At 41.5% G+C, this 23,795-nt stretch overlaps 1 long non-coding RNA gene across 1 annotated transcript in view; it reads right to left on the reverse strand.

Moving 5' to 3' along the window:
- Nucleotides 1-548: 548 nt before the first annotated feature.
- The window catches only part of LOC306650488, a 105,362-nt gene continuing 82,115 nt past the window's right edge, over nt 549-23,795 (reverse strand). The window contains exon 5 of the long non-coding RNA XR_013760935.1: nt 549-975. This is a non-coding gene — a long non-coding RNA (uncharacterized lncRNA). The remainder of the gene's footprint in view (nt 976-23,795) is intronic.

Consider the following 23,795-nt stretch of genomic DNA (forward strand, 5'->3'; position numbering starts at 1 on the left):
TTTCCAGCCAGCAGGCAACTCCCTGAGCACAGGAAGAGAATGCAGGCCACCAGCAGTGCTGTCACAGTTTGGCTTCTCTGTATCTGGGGGAGCAGCAGCTACTGGGCCTCAGTCTCCCTCTTCTAAAATAAGGACTCACTACGTCTACGCCATGATGCCTGGGAGGAGAAATTGAGAGAAAGGTCAGACTTTGAAGGGCATAGAGTTCTGTAAACATGAAGAGTGCTGGCCTACAGCAGACCCAGAGGGATGGCCTCACCCCATTTTCTACTCTTGATCACCCTCAAGAGATGCCTACGAGCAGCCCTGAATTTCTGTCATTAAAGCATCTTCCAGATAAATATATAAGGACTTGAGAAGAGGAAGAAGGCAGACGCATTTTATTTGGGCAGAAGGAGGTCTCCTTGGGCAATTTGGTCAAGTTACCCAAGAAGTTGTGTGAATACAGGTGTGATTCCTCTACAGGTACAGTCTGCCTGGTTTTCAACCACCTCCCTGCAGCCAATCTCCCAATCTCACCCCACACCCCAGCCCTTCCAACCTTGGAAACCACTTGCAAAGTTATTCTACCATCCCTGTCTCTACAAGGGAGAGCAGGAAAGTACCACCTGACCACTGGCATTACCCAGTGGCATAAAGCTGATCTCATGCTGGACATCAGTAGCTGTGCTGGATGGACTATGATTGTGGTGCTCATTACCAACAAGACCTGGCCCTATAAGAAAGGCAAATGAACTCTGGGTATGGCTGCCCCAGCTCAGCAGGAAGTCCCTCCCCTGTCCTCCTGGGGCTGGTCCAAAGTGTTCTGCTTCCCCTGGTCAGACTGGCCTTATAGATCAATATGGTAAGCAGAAACAAGCAAGGCTATCTGGGGCCTCACGGAGGACCAGGGACCTGGAAGGTACCTATCTTCACTTTTGCCACTTTCTGAAGACATGCCTACACGGTCTTCTTTCTGCAGGTTGTCAGGTACTGCTTGGGTGGGGAAAGAGGAAAGGTAAGAGAAAACAGGAACAGGTCAGGCCAGATCAAGGCAGCAGTCTTTCTGGCCCCCTCTCAACTGCTGTCTTCCTGACACCCCACAACTTGCTCATCAGCTTTGTTGTGTCCCCCTGCATTCAGGAGCTCCTTCCCACCTGCTCCCACTCACATGAGTGCTTTGGGGCTAAGGTCACAGCACTGAGCTGGGCTAGAAAGGGTCTGGCTTTAGGAATTAGGGAAGGGTCATTTGTCTACAGCTTTGCTTCGTTCTCATTTAAGTTCTGAGGTGGACAGGGAGAGTGAGCCATATTCCACAGGCAACCATGAATACTTTCAAACACCTTTTAAAGAATAGTTTAGTTTAAAAAGTCATAGAGATATATGATGAAGTATGTATGAAATCCCTGTGACACTCTCTGATTGACAGTCTCCTGTGCTGGCAGGATCACAGGATACCCTCTTGGTTCTAATTCACTCTTATTTATTGGTGGGGGCAGCTGAAGAGAAGTCTGAGACCCCCGTGGTACGAATTTCACAGATATTCCTGCTAGCCCATTCAGACCATTGCTATGGTCTGTGATAAGACAGAGTAACATGGCAGAAAGGCCATGGTGGAACAGAGATGCTTACCTCATGGTTGCTGAAAAGCAGAGAAAATGAGCAGGGGGAGAGGCTGGGGACAAGATATAGTATCCAAGAATATGTCCCAAGGACCCACTCCCTTCAGCTAGGTCCCGCCCTCCTACAGTTTCTACCACCTCCCCAAACTCCATTCAGCTAGCTGTGAATCCATCAACAGATTAATCTACTGATGAGGTCAGAGCCCTCATAATTTAATCACTTCTCAAAAGCTCCCCCTCTGAAGATTGCTGCACTGGGGTCCAAACCTTCAACCCACGAACCTTTAGGGGACATCTACATTCAAACTATAACAGATGGTTTTATCTCCTGTGGAGGGCGGGGGGTAAGGAGGTGTGAGTAAGGCTTCAGAGGAATCTGAGATCATCTCCCCTAGATGCCCGAAGCTGCTTCTCCAGTCAGGTAGACCTGGGTGAGGCTTGGGGTTCTGGATTGTTGGCATAATCTCACCTTTGCATTGGAAGAGAAGGCCAGACAAGTTGAGTGATTTCTGTTGGTTTAGGGGCCCAGGGCTGCCCCAGAATTTTGTTTGGGATGTGGTCTCATTTATGCTATACAACAACCCCCAACTCAAAAAAAAAAAAAAAAAATCCCCTCATTCTTGAACAAACCAAGAATATCTACTCCACCATAGTGACAAAAATATTGTGAGAAATTAAGCATCTGTCATTTAGTTGTCAGACTCTATTTCTAATTGAACATGATTAAAGATTATATTTCTTTCAGCTTAAATGATATCTTTCAGCATTTTGAAGCTTTGGGGACAATTGTGAGATCCCCTCAGACCTCAGTGGCCCTATTTCAGATTGGAGAGGGTGAGCTCAGACCCTAGCTCAGTTAGATACTCATAAGCTCACAGTTCTGTAGGTCCATCCAGTCTAGGAGAATTTTATCTATTTTTCCATGGTCTCTTCTCATTTCCTATTACCCCCAACTTCAATCTGAGTTCTAATGGCATAAAATGTACAGACCATTCTGATTCTGACTGAAAAGAGGGTGTTTCAGAAGGGATATGATACCAGAGGATCCTCAATTCATTGACAGAGAAAGCTCTGGAACCCTGCAGCAATAAGTCCCAGAAATGAGGTGCCCAGGTGAGGGCAGAAGGCTAAGAGGGGATGGACAATCCCCTACAGTGTAATACAAGAGTGGTGACCAGTCTGCAGTCAATGAGTGAACTCCACCGCCAACGCCATCTCCCCTCTGGGGTAGGGCTGAGCAGGGACCACTGCCCTGACCCCACACAGAGGTGAAAGGGTCACAGCCATCCTGGGGCACACAGTTCAGACACCCAGGGGCTGGTTTGGAGCCTGTCCTTATGCTGCCTCTCTGTCCCCTTGACACCTGGCACCATCTGGAGAAACTGGCTCAGACAGGTGATTTGAACTTCCACCAGCCATTTCTGATCTGCCACCTCACATCCCCTTACCCTGATCTTCGGGTGTTCTACCAGCCATATCTGGCTACGACCATGACTTCCCCTCTCCAGAGAAGGGCCATAGAATCTTGCTCTACAGATTTGGCAGTTTGCACCTCAATGATCTGGACTCACAGCCGGTGACCCTCCCAGTCAGACTGCACACTGGGCTTTGCAGCACACGCTTTACTCACAGCCTTCATGCATGCTGCTCCCTGGCCTGATTGGATGCCTTCCCAGGCTCATACACCTGTCTATGCTTTTTCTGCTCTGAGTGACTCCTCCACCCACGCATTCTCCCAGCAATCTGGTACTATGTGATTATTTACTGCTGTTTCTGTCCCCCCCCCCCCCCCCCACACTGGACTTCCTACTAGACCAAGAACTTTGTGAAGGCCAGGAAGGGCCTGCGGGTCCTAGCATAGGGATCATGGCCTCTAACACAGGAGGATGTGCTAAGCCCAAAGTATCTTTTCACTTATCTCTCCCTGAACAGGGTTGTTACTACTGTCATTTTCCAGAACAGGGAACCACTCAGGACTGGGACCTTTCTCCACTGGTCTGGGGAAATCAACCTTAGCAACCAAGTATACCTTATTATACATAGTACTGAAATGGGTTAAAAATCTTGTGAGTCCCAGGTAGAAAGGGATTTTGCATTTTTAAAAGCCCTCCATGCAGATGGGTGCAGTAGCACATGCCTGTAATTCCAGCAACTCGGGAGGCTGAGATAGGAGGATCCCAAGTTCCAGGTCAGCCTTTACAAAACTTAGTGAGATTCTAAGCAGCTTAGGGAGACTGTGTCTCAAAATAAAAAATTAAAAGGGTTGGGGATGTAGCTCAGTGGTAAAGCACCCCTGGGTTCAATCCCCTGTACCAAAAAAAAAAAAAAAAAAAAAACTCCATGCAAATCCAATGCAGAAAGGAATTAAAAACATCTGAGGGTGTTTCCTTAAATTGAGTTTGACAATTTACTGAGTTATTTGAAAAGAAGAAATCGAACAGACATTCCTCTTGTTACTTAAACATGTTCATGAATGAGAAGCAACTTTCCTGCTAGACCCTCTATCCAGATGGCCTCGTACCCTGGGGAACATATCAGACCTGATAAGATCTCTGGGTAGGTTTGGCTATATTAAGGCCCCATGGACCTATGTGACTGCAGAGTCCTAGAGGGATCCTGCAGCTGGGCAGCCATGGTAGATAGGCTGTCCCCTCCTACCCACACAAGTGGCTGCTCCCATGAGGTAAGGGGCAGTCCCTGCTGACCAACAAATGGCTGTTTTTCTTAGGGCCAAGTCACTCAGGCCAGAAGCCTGTTCCTTCCTTCTATATGCTGTTTAAAGATAATACTCAGACAACTGCAAAATGGGAAGATTCAGAGAACCCACTAACACCCTCATCTTCCAGGGGAAGAACTGAGGAGGGGGCCTCCTGCCCAGGGTCACACACAGTCTTCCTGAGAGTCAGGCTGGATACTGGGATCCCAGACTTTGCATGCTCTTGGATCCTGCGGGTTGCACAGGCCTGACCAGAAGGTGTGTGTTCAGGAGAGCTCCCCACGCCCACCTCCATCCATGGAGCTCCTTGAAACTCTAGGGCATCTCAAACCACACCTGCCCCATGTGACTGCTCACCAACTGCTCCACCAACTGTCCAACTGCTCTCTTGTATGGCTCCCAGCTGGCCCAGTCAATGCTCTGGAGTCCATCATGGGGGGCTTTGTAAACTAGATTATTTTTTAAAGGGATGAAAATAGAGTTGTCAACACAAAGGGTGTTGTCACAAAACAACATCTATCTTTCATTACCACTTCATGTAAAAAGGAAGTTTTAACATTAAAAAAACCTCATAAAAAAGTTGAAATATTCAGTATTATAAAATTTGACAAAGCTGTCCTCTTTTTTTCTCATTTCATTCGGGACCTGGGAGCTCTGCAAGAATCCCAAAGGCAGTCTCAGTTGGTCCAGCTAAGTGGCAGGGTGATCCCAGGGCACACTTCAGGCCCTGCTTGTTGTGGAGCTGATGGCCAGGCGTCTTCTGGTGGTTACCCACAGCCCAAACTCCCCAGGGGACCTGGGTGTCCCCTGAAGCAAACTGGCCAGCCCAGGTATTTCCTGAAGAGTCCTTGCCCTGGGTCCTGGAGGGGTTGGAGGGGACACATCCTCCCTCTCCAGCCTGACATCTCTGTCTTCCAGGGCTGCCACCACTAGCCAGCCAGGGCTGCCCCAGACACTCACATGTGCCTGAAGCCAGCTGCTGCACAAAGCCACATTGTGGTCCTCCGCCTGGCAGGCAAGCACGTGACCACAGATGGTGGGTGGCTGCCGGACGGGTGTGCCCTGCTGCCTTCCTCCAGGACAGGACTCTGCATCCTTGCCTCTGACCCCACACAGCAGGAGCCAGTTGCGGGGGTGGGCTCAGGGATCCATGAGGATTAGAAAATGCAATTTCAATACGCTGAAGGAAGCGTCCACAGTGCTCCAGATGGGCTCCTTCTGGGGTCAGCCAGTACCCAGGTCCTGACTCTACCCAGAGCCATGTCCTTTTGTCTCACTGCCGACTCTCACCACCACTCCCACAACAGGGTCCTTGAGTCCAGCATTCTCCCTGTGAAGGAGCCTGGGCCCTGTGGCATGGAGTGAGTTTTTGACGACTTAGGACAGGCTTACTAGTGGGGCAGAGCCAGTCCTGTGCCTGCCCCAGCCTAGGGCTCTAACACTCCCTTTCCCTTCTGACAGGGCCTCAGCCTGAGCCAATTCAGCTGAAGGAGGAAAGGAGCCCCCGAATTCAATCAGGGCTTCCGGTCACCCAGAGGTTTAACCTCCAGAAGTGCAGCTTTCACACATGAGCAAAAGCTGCAAGAATGCTCTGTCAAGCCACTGACTCCTTCCTGTGAGCCAGAGGCATGCTCAAGCCTCTCACAAACCCACAAAACACACCCCTCAAAAAGCAGCAGAAGGTCTTTCCTGGACCAAGTCTTGTGCATAGCTCACTGCCACATTCCTCTCCTTTCCAGGCCTCCAGACGGCATGTTCCACATACTGCAATGACTGTGGGTGGGGAATGCTATAGTTTCGATCTTGAATGAACCTTAAAGGCCCATGTGTTGAAGGTTTGGTCGCTATATTGGTGCTATTAGGAGGTGGTAGAACTTTTAAGTGGAGTCTGTTGGGAGGTCTTTGGATTATTGGGGTTGTGCCTTCAAAGGGAATTGTGGAACCCCTGTCTCTTTCTCTCTTTAGCTTTCTGATCATGAAGTGAGCAACTTTGCTCTACCACATGCACCTGCCATGAGGTACCACCACCAGCCCAAAAACAATAGGGCCACCCAATAATGGACTGAAATCTATAAAACTATGAGCCAAAATAAAACTTTTTCCTTTATAAGTTGTCTCTGGTATTTGTTACAGTAATGGAAAGCTGACAAACACAGAGGGTCAGTGGGGTAATTGATGTCTTATGTGACACCTTCTACACAATGGAATATTATGCCATTTTTAAAAATACTTACAATGACCCCAAACTAATATGAAAAGAATGCATGTCCACTTATTTTCCTGGGAGGCCCCCTCTTGGTGAAGGGGACACCATCTTTCTGGCCCAGACCAGAGCCTGTGGTTTCTTTCTAAAGTCCTTCCTCCCCTCATTTCCTGCATCCTATTTTCACTCACTGTGTGGAGGCCAATGCCACTTGCAGAGCTGGCAAGAGGAGCTCCTGTTTGGGAGCCTCCCTCCAGGTGTACTGTTCCCCATGGGTGGGGGGTCTGTGGGTACAGACATGCCTACCCAGAGCATGTGCCTGTTTTAGGTCATACAATATGCCAAACACCCTCATGGGCCTCCCCAGGGTCTCTTCCCTGTTGAGGTGCACACCTGTGGACCCTATGCAATTGATCCAGGTTTCTCAGATTATTGTGAAAGCTTGTGTGTCAAGGGAAATGGAGAGTTTGTCTGGTTTAGCCCTTCATTCTCCTACATGAGGTTGTTGTGATATTGTAATATAACAAGAAATATGCATTTGATCTAACAGAGTTTGAACCTGGAATGTTCCTCTAGGGCCCTTGTGTTGAGGGCTTGGTCCTCAACTTGATTGTGTTGGAAGCTGGTGGAATCTTGGGGAAGTGAATTCTAGTGCAAGGAAGTTAGATCACTGGACACATGTCCTTGAAGAGGATATGAGGACCCCAGACGCCTTCTCTTTGTTTGCTTCCTGTTCACCATGAGATGAACGACTTTGCTCCACCACCTGCTTCCTACCACGGTGCTGTGCCTTGCTTCAGACCCAAAGGCAGTGGAACCAATCAACCATGGACTGAAAGCTCTGACACTGGGAGCCAAAATAAACCTCTGCTCCTTATGAATAGATTATCTCAGATATTTTGTCACAATAATGGAAAACCAACATAATCTTTATGTTCAGTCCCTCACTCCCTTGCCTTTCTTGGAACATAGCTCCTAAAACCCAAGGAATCTCCAAAGTGATAAGTGTCTTTTTGTTTACTAATGAAGTAACTACTGGCCAGAGAATGTAGGTTGGTTGACAGGGGAATCAACCGCATGATTAGAAAACTGGAATTTTCAGCCCCACTCCTGAACTGTGTGGAATGGAGAGGGGCTAATTGATCACCAATGACCAACGATATAATCAATCATGCCTATGTAATAAAGCCTCCAAAACACCACTCAGGGACAGGGTTCTGAGAGCTTCCAGCTGCAGAACAAATGGGGATGCCTGAAGGGTGGATGACCTGGGGAGGGGATATGGAAGCTCCTATCACTTCCCTCATACTTGCCCTATATACCTCTGTCCTTTCTAATATCTTTTATAAGAAACCAGTTAACATTAAGTGTTTCTCTGACCTCTGTAAGCCATTCTAGTAAATGATTGAGCCAAAGAGAGGATCATGGGAATCTGCTGTTTTATAGCAAGGGGGTCAAGAAGCACAGGTGACAAGCTGGACTTGAGACTATCATCTGAAATGGAGGCCGCCTTGTGGGACAGAAACTTCAACCTGTGGGTTCTGATGCTAACTTGGTAGAATGGGTCAGAATTGTGGGGACACTCATTTGATGTCTGCAGAGAATTAGAGTTGAATTGCTTCGTGTGGGGAAAATAACTCACACGTGTGGAGACCAGAAGTGCTCTGTGAGTGGATGGAAGGAGCACAGCTTGTCTTCTCTATACAGATCTAGAGCAGTAGGCTCTGCTCTGCAGCCTTGAGGAATGCCTGAATCTGTCCCCTGTGGATGGAGGAGCCTGGGACTAGCTGCACACTTCTTTTCCCACTTATGGAAACCCGGAGCACCATTTTCCTGCTGGAGGGACAGCTCCTACCTGGGCCAGGGGGACTGGCTTCCTACCCTGCAGCCTCCTGCCCGCTCCTGGTCCCTTTCTGTACATGCCGGAGGCATAGTAACTCCCCTTTCATCACCCCTTGTCCTTGCGCTCTGATTCCAGGATGTAGTGACCTCCCTCCATCTCTGTCTTGTCTTCCATACCCTTCTTCCTATACCAGGTAAGCAAAATGTCTGGTTGGCCCATCAGCCGTTCTTCCTTTCCTGGCTGCTTAAGGCCCACTTTGATTCATCTCTCCCAGACTGTAGGGACTCAGGCATCAGTCCTGGGAAGCTATCTTACTCTTATCTTCTTTGCTGGGGGTGATAGGAATCCTGACCCATCAATGAGACATGAGCAAAAGTCTTCTTAGGAGTCCCTGGGTACGGATTCCTCTTTGATAAAATAGACCCACAGGAAGCTTTAACCTGTTCTTCTGGACTTTTGCATGTCAGAATGTTATAACTTTTTACCAATGGAAGGTAAGGTCACACCCTGAGGAGGGCCATGCCCAAAGAGAGGCCCTGGAGCCAGACATGGTGCTGGCCTGCCTCTGTACTTTTCACTGTGAGATCTTAGGTCCCCATTGGTGCATTCAATGTGAGTTTGTGTCTTTGTTACTTGCAGCCAAACTTGTACCACCTTGGCCCCACCCACTGTGAAACCTCCACTGACCATCTCAGGATTCAGTCCCCTGTTCTGTCTTCACATTGGCACCTGGCTCCTTGCTGGGTGCCTGAAGGGTGAAGGTCATCCTTCATCCATGGCTGTGCCTTGTCCTCCCCGACATCCTGGTGAAAGGCCAGATGCCCATCCAATAGCATTCAGTAGAATTTATTGTAACAATGCTTTTTTACTTTTTTTTTTCTTTTGGGTAAAACACCTATTGGTGAACCTCCTTGTTTTGTTGTGTAATATCTTTTAAGTCCATACGGTATTGGATTTCTGGACTAGGAAAACATTTCTCTCTCCCTAGAGATTAATTAACAGCTTCTATTGCAGGCCCACAGTCTCTAATGCACAGCTCTGAAATCTAAATATTTCTGAAAACTAAGACTTTTTCCATAAGTTAATGGCAAACTCATTTGGTGGCAAAACCTGACCTAGTCATATTTGAGGATAAAGACTTGTTGTGAATACTTACAATTTCAACCACGGAAATGTAAATGTGTTTGGCAATGGCCCGAATCCTGTTGAATTGTTACTTAATATGCACTGTATATGTTCATAACTGGTCTAAACTCCATATTCTAAAGTCAGAGGAAGGACTTTAGGAAGAAACCACAGAATTTCTGATAAGGATTTGGGGAACTGTGTTAGAGAGCAAGAACTTTATAATACTCTTTATTTTCCATTTTTGCCCTGACTGCCAAGAAGGTCAAGTTTAAATAATTAAGCTAATTCACTGCAATTAGCCTTTGTCTAAAGTTTCTTAGTACAATTATTCTTTCTATAACTTGGCATTTGAAAAATTAAAAAATTATCTGTGCAATATAGCATTCTTGAATTGGTCCCTTATTTGAACCTGCTTTATATTATAATTTTTAAGTGAAATGAATTTAAACTTATTGCAAAAGAGTGAATCCAGAAATATTCTAGAGACTATTAGGACAGATGGTCCCTAAATGTCCCTGTCTGCCATCCTGCCTCATGGGGGTGGAGTAGAGATGGAGGAGGGGCTGGCATGATTATGGATTGATTCCTTCTGTGCGTCCTCTGTATGCCCAGGGGAGGCCAAGGGCACTCCCCTGACATCCCCTGTAACCACAGCTCTCAGCATCTTCTCAGTGAACTCATCTACTCATACATTTAGCCACCACCCAGATGCAGCCATGAGCCTACCTCAGGTCGGTGCAGCAAATAACTTGCTTGTAGATTTGCTTTGTTGACAAACTTCTCCCTAATTCTTCCATCAAATCCCACCCTTTTATTACTATTCAAAAATAATAGTTGCACGAGTCATATGTTAGAGTTTGAATATGAAGTATTCCCCCAAAGACTCATACATTAAAGGCTTTTTAATGCAGTGGTAGGAATTAGGGGAAGTGTTTGGATAATGGAATCCACTGATGGATTTATAACTGAATGGACTATAGGGAGAAGGCAGAAACTGTACAAGGTAGAACATAGTTACAGGGAGTGGATTCTTGGAGGTGTGCACTATGTTTTGCCCCCAGTCCCTTTCTCTCTCTCCCTCTTCTTCTCTCTCTCTCTCTTTTTCTCTCTCCCCCCTATCCTCCCCAATCTCTCTGCTTCAGCCTGCCATGAGGTGATTAGCTTTCCTCCCCTGTGCCCTTCTGCCATGATATTATGCCTCACCTTATGCCCAAAGCAATGGAGCCAGTTGAACATCACTGAAACCTCTGAAACCATGAGCTAAAATAAATCTTTCTTCCTCTAAGTTGTTTTTCTTAGGTGTTTTGTCACAGCATTGAAAATCTGACTAATACACAGTGAGAGTTAATTTTCATAAAAAAACTATTTGTGTGTAAATATACATAATGAAGTGCACATGTTTTGCCACTACATAAAAAAGAGTGATAATTGCTAAATGATGGAGATTATGGGTGATTCTTTTTGTGAGAGGAGCTTGCCATTATATTCTAAATTTTTAATGATTAATAAATACTACTTTCAAAATAACAATATGGAGTACATGCTTGTCTTAAATTCCCTTCGCAAATACTATTCTAGAACAGTTTCTTAGAGTATGGAAACAACAGCTTTGCTGGATCTTAGGACACTTTCATGTGAATGTGTCAGAAATTTATCTAAAAATGAAGTAAAACTGCTAAAACTTATTCCAATGAAATGTCTGAGGCTATTTATCAGGTGGTAACATTTTAAAATAAACTGCTTAGCATTTTGTCTACATGTCATCAAAGCAGTCACACAATTCAATAATTCTAATTAAAATAAATATTCACTTCTAGTCATGACAGATCAACTGGCAGAGACTAGCCCTCCTGCTACAAACAAGTTAAAAACTGAATAAACTAAATATAACAACAATTTGCAAACGCTGGACAACAGGCGGTGCAAAAATGTGATCCTTCAGACAGGCTTGAAGCATGGGCCCTACGATCTACCTGGCTTCTTGCTACAGACATTTCCTGGATCCTGGTGCAAAGAAGGGATCCAGCAAAGAGCAGTGTTCCCTCTGAGCTGAGACAGAGGTTGGAGTTTAGGGGTAGGGCAGGCAAGGAAGCTGAAATTTTATTTGCAGAGAAGCAAATAGGAAGAATGCAGGCAGACAAAGCGGTCTGTGTATATGTATAGGTGTCCTCCTGAGTCTTTGTGTGAATACTAATGTGTTCCTGTGTGGAGTGAGACTCCAAAGGGCTGGGTAAACAACAGCTGAACACAAGTGCTGGAACGGTGGGCAGAGCTCACACGGGCTTCAGAGGCACTGAAGTTCTGAACAGCATGGGGAGTCCTCCTTGTTAAATAGTGACTGCAGGAAGAAATGACCTTTGTTAAGGTAGACTTAACAAAGTTTAAAATTAAGACTTGAAAGGCTCAAGTGATGCACAAAAGAATTAAGTGCCTGTCAGAACAAAACACAACACTCTCAACAGGAATACAACAAAATTCAGATGTTCTACAGGATGATATTCTTAAATTCAGTATTCAGTGGAATTAATGGATGTACAAAAAGGTGGTGAAATTAACCCATAACTGAAAGAAAAAAGAATCAATGATAACAACCAAGTAAATACCAGATTTAATAGAATTAGTAGTCACGGGTTTTACAACTACTATAAATATATTCAAAATTTAAAAATTAAAAAAACCCAAAAACAAACATAGTGAGGGGAGTCATTGAAAGCTTGGGGGAAAAAAAAACGAAAACTCTAGAACTGGGAAAATACAATATCTTAAATGGAAAATGTAATCAATGGAAGCTTCGGATCCGAGCAAGATGAAGTACATTCAACACTAGCCCTCAAACTATGATTCCTAGACAGAAGGCATGGAACAGTCATCTGAAAACTCTGAAAGGGAAATGGCAGGCAGATGGAATGAGTCAAAAATCAGAAGTTCCCCTGGTATGATTGGAGTATGGTTTGTCGACCAAGGGTTCATATGTTAGAAGTTGAGTCCTCAACGTGGCGATGTTAAGAGATGGGTGGGGCCTTCAAGAGGTGCAGCCTGCTGTAAAGCCACTAGGTCACTGAAGAGCATTGACCTCAGAAGGGACTGAGGTAGTTCATGTGGAATCCTAGTTAATGCCCAAGAGAGAGAGTTGCTTTAAAAGGGCAAGACAGGCCCCTTTCTGCTCTCTGGCTTCCTGTCTTTCCACGTGATCTTTTCCTCTCAGATGTGCTCTGCCTTCTGATATCAAGTGACACAGCCATGGGGGCTCTCACCAGAGGCTTAACTGAAAGAACTGCCTGATTTTGAACTTTCAGCCTCAAAAACTGTAAGTTAAAAAACTATCCAGCCTCAGGTATTTTGCTACAGCAATAGTAGACTAATACAACTACCAAATTGATGGTGCATTATTTATTTTTGCTCTGATATTGCCCAGCCTGGACTCAAAGTTCCCTCAAGAAGGGCATGATGGGTATGAACACAAAAGTTAAAAAGGAAGTCACATTTTCCTAATCCAAGGAGCAGAAAAGGGAATTCTGAAGAATCAGAATATGAAAATACCCTGGTTATTTTTTTTGCTCTCCTCCCTCCCTATCTCCAAGAAATCCCATAGTAGCTGTGATGAAAGTGGTCACAACAATGGTAGGCTGTTGGGAGGGTGCTTAAAACTCTTAAAGAACAAGAACCCTTCTTTCTGACCAAAAGAACCATGGTTCCAAGAGTGTGGGACAAAGTCTCATTGTTACATCTTTCTCTGTATCCTCCCACAGACTGGCCCTGGATGCAGTCATAGTCATGGAAAGTGTGTGGCAAAGGGGAAACTAAAGCCGTGGTTCATGGTCACAGAATGGTTCTCTATGGGCTTGAGTCCATAGAGAAATCCCACAGAGTTGTGTATAAATTCTGAGGCTCACCACTGAGCTGCACAAGCATGGATTTGTTCCTAAACAGGCACTCCAAAGGTTTCAAGAATTGAAGATGGACTACCACCCAGGCCCCAGCATCCCAGAGGATGCATAAGCAGAGTGAATCCAGATAGCATTGTGAAATCTTTAAAACTGAATTAATGCTGGAGTTGCAGCCCGCAGATTGTGGGTCCAAACTTGTAGCCTGAACCTCACCAGATTGTCAGCTAAAACAAAAAATTAATATAATTCGTAGGATTTAAAGAAGTCACAGAGTCTTATAACACAACACTGAAAAGGCCTAGGATACAATCCCCAATGGCTTGCATATGAAGAACCAGAAAAATCCCAGTCTACAGGAATCCTAACATGACACAGATTCAACCACCAAAGACTTACAGCAGCCATTATAACCATGTTTCAGTAAGTAAGATGACAGGAGGTATTAAAAATCTTAGCAAAGAAGTATAAAACATAAACAAGACCTAAAAGAAAAATTTTGTGGAATTTAAAGTTATGATAAGCAAAACAAAAAGAAGTTACTGGATAGACTCAACAGCAGAATGGGAAACAGAGGAGTCAGTACACTTGAGAACAGAGTAATAGAAATTATCTGATCCAATCTGAAAGAGAAAAAAAATAAGGCTCAAAGGATAGAGAACCTGTGGGATAATACCAAGAGATCTAATATTTGTATCACTGGAGTCACAGAATAAGAGAAAGATTATGGTACTGAAATAGTACTTCAAAAATGTTGGCTGAAATTTTCCTAAATCTGGTGAAAGACATAAACTTAACATGAACATTCAAGAAACTCAGGGCATTCCAAGTAGGATAAACTCAAAGAAATCCATGAGAAGATAGCATGACAAAATTGATAAATATTAAAAAACCCAAAAAGTAGTCAGAGAAAAATGGCACATTAAACATAGGCTCTAGGATTTGCCCTTATTTAATGACAGTGGTTTTCTTATCGGAAACCATGGAGGATAAAAGAAAGTGATAAAATACTGAGAAAAAAACTTTTTTGTCCAGAAGTCTATATCCAGTGAAAATGTCCTATGGAAATGAAGATGGTAATGGCACACATGCCTGTAATCCCAGCAATTTGGGAGGCCAAGGCAGAAGGATCACAAGTTCAAGGCTAGCCTCGGCAACTTAGTGAGGCTACGTCTCAAAATAAAAAATAAAAATGGATAGGGATTTTTTTTTTAAATAAAATAGTGCCCCTGGGTTCAATATTCAGGACAAAAAAAAAAAAGAGGAAAATGATACCAGAGACAAGGTTGGAAAATCAAGTATTAAAGAAAAATTAAAAATGGCAAATATTTGGGTAAATATAGCAGACTGGCTTTTATCTTCTTAAATTTTTTAAAATCTGTGTGACCATTGAACATACAAAGCCTAACACTGTTTGACAGTATTTTCAAGGTATGTAGACATAACATATTTGGCAACTACAGAATAAAAGGAGGGTAAAAATACATATATGCCAGTGAGCTCTTAAAATTCCCCTTGAAGTGGAAATTATCAATTCTATATAGACTGTGGAAAGTTAAGAATGTATATTATAATCCATAGCTCATCACTTTAAAAAGTGCAAAGATATGTTGGGGAAAAAATCCTCAAGAATTAAATGAAGTTGGAATACTAAAAAATATTCAAATAGTCCAAATGAAGGAAGGGAAAGACAAAAGCTAGAACAAAAAATTAAATAAACTAAAAGAATAATTAGAAGAGATTTTTAAATTACATCCATTGTAAATGGTTTAAAACACAAGTTAAAAAGAAAAAATTATAAAAATAGAGTTAGAAAACAAGAACCAGGCCAGGTGTGGTGGCGCACACCTGTAATCCCAGTGGCTTGGGAAGCTGAGGCAGGAGGATCGTGAGTTCAAAGCCAGCTTCAGCAAAAGGGAGCTAAGTAACTCAGTGAGGCTCTGTCTCTAAATAAAATACAAAATAGGGCTGGGGATGTGGCTCAGTGGTTGAGTGCTCCTGAGTTCAATACCTAGAACCAAAATAAAATAGAACCAGTTTTGTGCTGTCTATAAGAAGCCCACTTAGTCATTATTATATAGCTAATATAACAGTGAAAGGATAAAAATGATACACCATGCAGACATGATGGATGGGGTATATAAATATCAGAGAAAGACCCCACAGCATGATAAAATGATCAATTCACCAAGAGGACATAACAGTCCTAAATAGGTACATATATAATAGCAGAGTTTCAAGATAAAGCAAAAATTATAAAACTAAAAAAGTAAATGGATAGCTCACAATCACTATTTAAAATGTCAATTCTCCATTATCAGTAATCAATAAAACAAGTGGACAGTAAAAATCAGAAGGTTTTAGAAGAGCTGAACAACATGACTTACCAAATGGGATTCATTTGACATTCATGGAACACTCCAGTCAACAACATCAGAACACAAATTCTTTCTTTTCAAGTGCACATGGAACATTCACCAAGGTGGAGCAGAAACGTTAACAAATTTAACAGAATTTAAATAAACTCAAGTGTGTTATTTGACAGCATGGAATTAAATTAGAAATCAATATTTGAAAGTAACTGGAAAATCAGAAAACACATATAAATGAACCCTTCTAAGTAATCCACATAATCAGAGCAGTCTTAAAGGAAATTAGAAAATATTTTTAATTAAATGAAATTAAATACACAATACATCCAAATTTGAAGGTTACAGCTAAAGCAGTTGTTAGAGGAATTTGTTAGTATTTTTATTTTAGTTTATATTTTTAGTAGAAAAGAAGCAAGAATTCACATTTCAAAAATCTAAGCTTCTTCCTTAATAAACAAAGGAAAACAAATAATACACCAAAGCAAGCAAAATAGGGGTCTAACTTAGTTGCCCAGCCTGGCCTTGCTATACTTCTTCCTTAGCCTCCCAAGAAGCTGGGATTACAGGTGTGTGATGCCAGGCTTTATGTCAGTTCTAAGAAACCATTACTTAATATAAGGTGATGGAGATCAGTGCCTATTTTTTCTTCCAAACGTTTCACAGTTTTAGCTCTTACATTTAGATTTTGGATAAATTTTCATTAAGTACTATAATTGATATTAGGACCCACTTTCATTCTTACTCCTGGGACTAGCTAACCAGTTGTCCCAGCACCATTTATCGAAACGACTTTTATTTCCCCAATGAATTATTTTGTCATCCTTATTGAAAATCAATTGTCCACAAGTATATTGGCTTATTTGTGGATTCTCAGTTTATGTGTCTTATCAGTATTCCAGTCATACATAGTTTTGATTACAGTAGCTTTATACCAAGTTTCGGAATTGGGAGTCCCCCAACTTTGCTCTTTCTTGAAAATATTTTGGCTATCTTGGGTCACTTGTATTTCTTTAGGAATTTCAGAGTTAGCTTGTCAATTTCTGCAATTTCTGCAGAAAAGTCAACAGAGATTTTGATAGAAACTGGAATGAATCAGAAGATTAATTTGGGGGCAATTGCTATCTTAACAACTCTAAGCCTTCCAATCAATATGTCTTTTCACCTATTTAGGTCTTCTTGCATTTTTTACAATGGTATTTTGTAGTTTTGGATGAACAAGGATTGTGCTTCTATTGCTAAACTTATTCCTAAGTATTTTATTCTTTTTGCTGTTATTGAAAATTTAATTGTTTTATCAATTTAATATTTAGACTGTTCATTGCCAGTATATAGGAAAGTAGCAGTATATCGATCTTGTGTAGCACATTATCAAACTCTTTACTAGTTGAAATTATTTTTTGAGTAAAATTCCTTGTAATTTTCTATATACAAGATCATGTCATATGCAATTAGAGGTAGTTCTACTTCTTTTCCAATCTGGATGTCTTTCATTGATTTTTCTTGTCAAATTTCCATGGTTAGAACATCTAGTAGAAGTGGTCAGAACAGACAGACATCTTTGGTTACTCATAGAAGGAAATCATTCAATCTTTCTTCCTTAAGTGTGATGTTAGCTATGCATTTTTCATAGATCTCTTGAATCTGTTGAGGAAGTTACCTATATTCATAGTTTGTTGAGTCACACTATATCATAAAGGGGTGTTGGATTTTGTCAAATGTTTTTTCTCTACCCACTGAGATAATCATGTGCTTCTGTTCTATTAATTCTATTAATATGGTTCATTACATTGTTTGGTTCCATACATTGAACAAACTTTACATTCCTGGCATAAATCCCACTTTGTCCTGGTGTGAAATTCTTATTATTTGTTGCACATTTGATTTGTCAGTATTTTGTTAAAAAGTTTTGCATCTATATTTATAAGGGATATTGGTCTTCAGTTCTCTTGTGATATCTTTGCTTTTGGGGAATCAGAGTGATACTGGTCTCACAGAGTGAATCAGCTGGTGTTCCACTTCTATGTTTTTCATAAGGGTTTGTGAATGATTTCTGTTAATGTTATTTAAACATTTGGTAGAACTCACCAGTAAAACTATTTGCCCTAGGCTTTTGGAAGTGAGGATTTTGATTGCTAATTCAATTTCTTCTTTTGCTATAAATATGTCTATTTAGATTTTCCATTTCTTCTCAAGTCAATATCAATTTTTATCTTTCTAAAAACTGATCAGTTCACCTAGATTATCTAATTTGTTGGTATGCAATTATTCATCGTATTTCCTTATGATCCTTTTTATTTCTGTAGGGATGGAAGTAATATTGCCTCTTCCAATGTTAAGTTATTGAATCCTCTTTCTCTTCTTGATCAGTCTAACTGAAAGTTTGTCAAAGGTTTTTTTTTTTTTTTAATCTTTTTTTCTGTTCTCTATTACATCTATTTCAGTTCTAATTTCTATCATTTCCTTGCTATACTTGCTTTGAATTTCGTTTTCTCTACGTTTTGATTTGACATCTTCTTCTTTTTTAATACAGGTATTTATAGCAGTAAATTTCCCTGTAAGCACTGGTTGCATAAAGAAAAGAAGTTCATTAAACTCAGTGTCGGAGGCTTAAAGTCCAAGGCCCCTGCAGCGGCTGGTTGGTCTCTGATGAGGGTCCTCTATTTTACAACTTGGAGGATGATGTCACACGGCAGGAGCCAGTGAGAGAGCAGTAGTGCCTGTAGCAGCGATCACATGGTCATGATCACATGAGAGAAGTAGTGGCGGCTTCCAAAGTATTTTTAATATCCAAAGTATTTTTAAATACATCCATAATAGAACACTCAGGAACAAACAAAGGCAGAGGAGAGAACAGAGGCTTCTAAGCGTTAGGGATGTGTATACGGTCTAATTTGCAAAGGGAAGCACAGTTTTTTTTTGTTTTGCTTGTTTGTTTTGAGGTAGGGAGGTGTGATGGAATTCTTCTGTATTCTGTTTAAGGTAGTGGTTTCATGAATCTGTACATGTACTAAAACTCATAGGATTGTATACTAAAAAATTAAATTAAATTAAAATTCCCTATATTGTGCACTAATAAAAAAATATTCAAAAAATTATCAAAAGCCTTAACAGAAGATGAGATACAGCAGAAGAAAAGGTAGAAAACATGAAGACAAGTACCAGAGCTATCCAAACTAAAGCACAGAGAGGGAAAAAAAAAAAAAAAAATGACTGGAGAAAAATAAACCAGCAAAAAATGTCAAGATATGTAACTCCTCTCTAGCGGGATTTTTGGAAGAGGTCATGGACAAATGAAATGTATGCAGTAGTGATTAAAAAATGTTCCAAATTTGATGAAAAAAATATAAGCATACAAATCTGAAGAGTGCAATGAAACCTAAGAAGAAGCAACACAAAGAAAATCATGGAAAAGATCACCATATCCTCCTCACTGAAAACTTTCAGTGAGGAGAAAAATCTCACATAAGCCAGCAATAAAAGAAATATTGTGTCTTTCACCTAACAAGATACACAGATGACATCTCACTCCAGTCAGAATGACAATTATCAAGAAAAATAAATGTTGACATGTTGGCGAGGATGTACATGTTGTGAATCTCACTAGCATGTACATCTATAAGAAATTAATTAATTAAATTATTTATTTATTTATTCTTTTGGTTTTGGGTATTGAACTCAGGGACACTCTACCACTGAGCCACATCCAAGCCCTATTTTGTATTTTATTTAGAGACAGGGTCTCATTGAGTTGCTTAGCACCTCGCTTTTGCTGAGACTGGCTTTGAACTCATGATCCTTCTGCCACAACTTCTGGACCCACTGGGATTACAGGCATGTGCCACTACACCTGGCAAGAAATTAATTAAAAAAATAATAACTATGAGTAAATGGCAGAAAAATTAGTAGAGGGAAGGGAACAGGGGTGGGAAGAGGGAAGGGAAAAGAGAGGTAATGAGGTCTGAATTAGAACAAGATGTATTCCATGTTTTTATAATTATGTCAAAATGGATTCAACTATCATATATAACTAAAAACAAATAATAAAAAGATATACAGGTGACAGATAAGCATACACAAAGAGGCTCCATATCACATGTCATTAAGGAATTGCAAAATGCGATAATAGCCAGATACCAATACACACCTATCACAGTGGCCACAATCCGGGACACTGACAGCACCACATGCTGGTGAGGATGTGGAGCAGTTGGAACCCTAATTCATTGTTGGTGGGAATAAAAACCGTACTGCCTCTTGGGAAAAGAGTTTGGCAGTTTCTTGCAAAGCTAAACATACTCTTACCATATGATCCAGCAACGGGTCCCTTGGTATTTACCCAAAGGAGTTGAAAACTTACATCCCCACAAAACCCTACACATGGAAGTTTACAGTACCTTTTTTCATAATTGCAAAAATGTGAAAGCAACCAAGAAATCCTAAAGTAGGTGAACAGATAAATAATCCAGGACACATCCAACCATGGAATATCATTCACTTAGGAGTTGCTAGGCCATGAAGAGAGATGGAGGAAACAAATGCATATTAGTAAATGAAACACGCTGATGTGAAATGGCTGCATACTGTATGATTCCAGGTCTATGACATTTTGAAAAAGGCAATACTACAGAAACGGTAACAAGATCAGTAGTGCAGGCACTGGAGGAGGAGGGAAGTATAGGTGGAGCATCGAGGATTTTTATGACGGTGAAACTACTGTGTACGTTTTGTTGTGTGGATTTATGTCACTATAGATTTGTCCAAACCTATAGAATGGACAACACAAAGAAATGAACCCCAATATAAACCACGGACTGATATATCAATGTAGGTTCATCACTTAAAACAAATAGCACTCTTGCGGAGGATGTTGATAGTGGGGAAGGCTGTGCCTATTTTGGGGAAGGGACTTTGTGGACAATCTCTGTACCTTCAACTCTATTTTGCTGTGAAACTGGAAGTGCTCTAAAAATATAAAAGTCTATATTTTTTAAAAGGCACATTACATATAGGGGTCAAAAATAACAATGACCATCAGAAACAGTGCAGGTAGGACATAGTTAAATGGTTATCTTTGAAGTGTTGGAGGCACTTTAAATTTTCAAAACATTTCTTCAGAGCCAGGTGTGGTGGTGCACACCTGTAATCCCAGTTACTGGAGAGACTGAGGCAGGAGGATAGGTAGTTCAAGGCTAGCCCGGGCAAGATCCTATTTCAAAATAAAAAATAAAAAGGTCTTGAGGATGTAGCTCAGTGGAGGAGTGTCCAGGGCTCAATCCCCAGCACCAAAAAGAATTTTTTTTTTTTTCAGAAAAAAATGAACTATTTAGCAACAATAATGATATTATAGGGCTTATTACAGCTGTAGAAGTTATGTATCTGGTAATAATAGAATGGAAGGGTAACAATAGGAAAACAAAGGGTGGAAGGGAGAAATGAGAGGATAATACTTGAGGTTTTATATCTTATGTGAGCAAGCATACTAATACTTGCTAAGTTAATAATGAATAGCATGAATTCTAAAGCAACAACTAAAGAGAATAGAGGTAATAAGTAGAAGTCAATGGAGTAGGTGAAAATGGAATATTTAAAAACACTCAGTTCAAAACAAGGTAGAAAAAGAGAAAAAAGGAACATCTAGACAGAAAAAAGAAAAATAGCAATATGGCAAGTTTTAAGTCAATTACCTCTATAACTAAAAATTAATTCATTCCTTAATTAACATAAAAGAAAGAGAAGTTAATACTGAACTTTTAAAAAAGGATCTCCATATCTATAGGAGGTATACTTTTTAAAAATTAAGTTAATTTTTAAACTGATATACAAAAACACAAAAATTATATTTATCAATGGGGTGCCATGTAACATTTCAATTCACATATACATATACATTGTGTAATTGGGTTAAACATATTTATCTCCTCAAATATTTATCACTTCTTTATGGCAAGATTATTCGAAATTCTCTCTTCTGGCTTTCTGAAATCTACAGTACACAACTACTATTTATAGTCGCCCTGCTGTGCAGCAGCACACTAGAACTTCTTACTCCTTTCTCAACTTTGACCATGGATCACAAGATTTATTCCTAATATAAATACCAGGGAGCTAGTCAAAGCATACAAAAATGTGGACCATCATAGGTAATATGGATTGCTTTATTAATATGCTTCATTAATATCAGGCTTCAGAACAAAGTAGACTATTGAACATAAGGAGGGTATTTTATACCAATGAAAGTGTCAAAAAGACATAATCATCTTCTATGGACTAAATTTTGTTCTTTCCCAAATTCATATATTGAATTTCACATATTGAAGCCTTTACCCCCCACTATGTATTTGGAGATAGGGAGATAGGGCCTTCAACTAAGATTGAATGAGAATATGAGATAGGTCCTTTAAATGAAAGGTTTAGTGTCCCTTTTTTTTTTTTTTTTTTCTTTTGGTACTGGGGATTGAACCCAGGGATGCTCTACCACTGAGCCACACTCCAGTCTTTTTATTTCTTATTTTGAGTCAGGGTCTCACTAAATTGCTTAGAGCCTCACTAAGCTGCTGGGGCTGCCCTCAAATTTGCAATCTTCCTGCCTCAGCCTCCTGAGTTGCTGGTATTACAGGCATGTGTCACCATGCCCGAATATTAGTGTCCTATTAAAAAGAAGCGATCTTCCTCTGTCTCTGTGTACATGAATGGAGGAAAGGCTGTCTGAACACACAGTGAGAAGGCAGCCACAAGCATAGGAAGAGAACCTATACCCAAACCTGTCCAGCTGGCACCCTGGCCTTGGACTTTTCAGCCTTCATAACTGTGAGAAAATTAATTTATACTGGTTTAATCCACTCAGTCTATGGCATTTTGTTACAGCATCCTGAACAGACTAAGGCACCATTTTAAATGTGCATGACATAATAAGAGTGTTGAAATATGCAAGGCAAAGGCTAATAGGACTGAAAAGAGAAATAGGCCAATCGGACTTTCTCTGTCTACAGTGTTGAAATTTCCCACAGTGACAGGAGACTTGAATAACACTAGCAACCAGCTTGACCCAATTGATATTCACACAACATTTCATACCCCAACTGTAGAAGGCACGTTATTTTCATGTTCACCCAAAAAAGACCATATGCTGGATCACAAAACAAGTCTCAATATATTGAAAAGGCCTGGAAATCATACCAAAAATGTGCTCTGACCACAGAGGAATTAAAGGAGAAATCAATCACGTCAAGATGTCTGGAGAGTCCCCAAATATGTGGAAGTTAAACAAAATACTTCTACATATTCCATGGGTCAAAGAAGAAATAACAAGGAGAATTACAAAGTCTTTCGAATTGAATGACAGTGAAAACACAACCTGTCAAAATCTCAGGATGAAGCTAAACAATGCTTGGAGGGAAACGTGTGGCTCGAAAAGCTTGTATTAGAAAGGAGAAAAATGGGTGACAGGAACATCACAGTCACGTGCCAGTGACTCTTCAGGAGAGGCTAAAGGGCTAGTAGGTAGGGCAAGGGATCAGCTTAAGGCCCAGAGCAATCAGATGGAGCCAGAGAGGTAAATGTGTGCTGTGTGTGTGTGTTGCGTGTGGGTGGAGGGCAAGGTTGCTTCAGCTTCTTGAGCCCTAAAAAATTCTCTGGACTGTATTTTCTAACGAAAATAGAGTAATGCTTTTGGTTATATTCCATGCCACTCAAATGCCTGGAAAAGCCAGAAATCACTCTGGCCAGTGATGGTAGAGGATGGTTAGACCTGATGGGTGCTGAGCTACTGAGACCCGAGGGTGCAGGAGCTCACAGTCCCAGGCCCTGAAGCCTGTCTGAGTTCCCACAGCCTCCCTCCTGGAACTGACACTCTCCGGGTGGGGGCAGGACGGAGCTGCTGTGTTCTGACCTCACAGTGAAATCTGAATAATTGATGCCCTAGTCTAATGTTTCACCCAATTGTCATAAAGAAGAAACACAAGCCCAGTGTGTGGCAGACAAGGCCCTGGACAAAGAGTCGTTTTCATCGCCCCCTCTCCCCAGCCTCAGGTCTGTGTGGCTCTCTCCCC

Source organism: Sciurus vulgaris (assembly GCF_902686455.1).
Source record: "Sciurus vulgaris genome assembly, chromosome: 2".
NCBI lineage: Eukaryota > Metazoa > Chordata > Mammalia > Rodentia > Sciuridae > Sciurus > Sciurus vulgaris.